The sequence below is a fragment of the Microchirus variegatus genome, assembly GCF_963457635.1.
Source record: "Microchirus variegatus genome assembly, chromosome: 16".
Classification (NCBI taxonomy): domain Eukaryota; kingdom Metazoa; phylum Chordata; class Actinopteri; order Pleuronectiformes; family Soleidae; genus Microchirus; species Microchirus variegatus.
The window spans coordinates 10,530,277-10,532,849 of NC_139817.1; positions in this window are offsets into that span (position 1 = coordinate 10,530,277).

The following is a 2,573-nucleotide window of genomic DNA, read 5'->3' on the forward strand; positions in this document are numbered from 1 at the left end:
GGCTCTCTGTGAAAATGATTTCAAGGTTATATTTTATAGATTACATTCCTTTTCCTGATAAAATATCTGTGAAGGTCAATGGGATTATTTTTCCACATTATTTGACCGATGTAAAGACTCTTCATTTTTATTCTTACACTTTAATTTTACGTGCATGTTGTGCAGCTACGACAAAGCTTCATTCTAAACTCGGAAATGTGATCTTTTTTTAATGTGACAGAGGAAGACGAACAAATGGAAAAGGAAAATCAAAGCAGTGCAGGCAGAATCACTGCAATTATAAGAACTATCTTTATGGTGAAAAAGCTCCAATGAAAACCAGGCGTAGCAACAATGCATTCCACTCTCTGAACTGGATAAAAAGAACCAGATGATCAGATGTGTGTGTGTGAGTCCATGTGTGAGTGTGCATAATATGTGTGTATACAAGAGAAAGGATAACTTCTTCATACAGTGTATATACTATATTGTAAGTGACTGCCAGTGCAGGCCTATGAGTGATTAGATGTGTGGTTTATAAGATAAACAAATACAGATAAGTTGCATTAACAATTTAAAGTTAAAATGAGCCCAACCTCCTTCCATATGTCTTTTAAAAACACAAACCTTTCACCATATGCACTAAATTAAGCCTACATGTGTTTTGTGAACACATCCGTGAGGAGAGAACAGACTTTACATCTGTGACTTCCGCTCACCTCACGTCAGTATCTGAATATCGGACACTTTATTTGGCCCGATACTTTAAAAAAAAAAAAAAACACCTCATGACATCGACCAATAAATGTGACGTCCACAGCAGCACAAAAAGTAGCACATCCCCTCACATGTAATGCTGCAACAGGAAGTAACACTTAGGCTAATATTAGTAAACATAGTGTAATCCACCACCTATTTAACCAGGGAGGACATTGAACACCAGTGTATATTAAATGAGAGCAACCTTATTTCTCTTATAATATATGCAGTATAGGGATGTGCAAAAGTTTTAGGACATCTTTAGGTTTGTTGTTTCAGCAACGCTCTAACAACCATACAGTATATTTATTTCTTTATCACTCTAATTGAACATATCCAGAAAATACAGGAAACATAAGCAATTTTAAAATAAAAACAAGTTAAAGTGCTTAAAGTATTTAGTGTGTACGACCCTTACACTTGCACACTGGTTCTCCTAAACATGCAGTGGAACCCTTATTAATGTTATTGGTGAAATCTGTGTTTGTACTACTTTTTCATGTTGAAACATATCTGCTGTGAAAAGGGTCTATCACACCAAGTTTACACGACAGACAAAAAAAACCCCAGCACTTTTAAAGAGGAATAAAAATGTATACAATTGCGACACACTGTGGACAAATACAAAATTGCAGGTTCCAAATAGTTCAGTTTTTTTTAAACACTATAAATTATTGATACAGTGCAAGATACTATTGCCTTTGCAGCAAGAAGACCCGAGTTCCCAACCCTGTTGGAACAAGGGCCTTTCTGTATTAAGTTTGCATGTTGTCCCCGTGTGTGTGGGTTTTCACTGGGTTCTCCAGACATGTAAATGTTGGGATTAGGCTAATTGGAAACTATAAATGCACCATACAGTAGGCGTGAGTGTGAGAGTGAATGGTTGTTTGTCTCTATGTGGCCCTGTGATGGACTGGCGATCTGTCCAGGGTTTTCCCCTGCCTTTCGCCCTACGTCAGCTGGGATTGGCACCAGTTGAGATCATTTCAAAAAGTGATCTTCAGCCAATCCATGTATACTGTATATGTGATATTGTATTTTAGTGTCCTGTCAGATACCCTTTTCCAGAGAATAATACACAGGGATAACTGACAAGATATCACTTTATCCTCCACATGAGGGTCGCTGAGGGTGTTGGTGCCAATCCCAGCTGACATAGGGTGAAAGGTGGGGGGAAAACACTGGACAGGTCACCAGTCCATCGCAGGGTCACATAGAGACAAACAACCATCCACTCTCACATTTGCCTAATCCCCAAAGTTAGTATGACTTGCACAACAGCATCTCATTGTTATGTTTTAGTATCTCATAATTATGACTTAATCCCATTATTATGACTTAATACCATTATTATGACTCAGTATGTCATTATTATGGTGTTGCATCTCAGAATTATGACTTTGCATCTCATTATGACTTACTATATCACAGGTATGACTTGGTATCTCATTATTATCACTAAATATCTCATTAGGACTCAGTATGTCATAGTTATGACTTAGCATATCATTATTATGACTTAGTATGTCAAAAGTATGACTTAGTATCTCATACTTAACATCTCATAATGATTATGATAAATCACGATCCTGAAATGGTATGTCAGTATTATGACATAGCATCTCAAAATGATGACTTACTATCTCATAATAATGACTATGTAGTATGCAGTCTTCTTTTCCAATATGGCAGAAACGAGCTTCCATAGGTAGGAGACAGAACAGCAGCAGTCTCATCGGATTTCCTCTGATGTGTCTCATTTGATCCAATACAATTCGTGCACCGGCTTCTCGTTCATTCATCTTCCGGGTCGACTGAGAGTTCGCCTTCGCCGC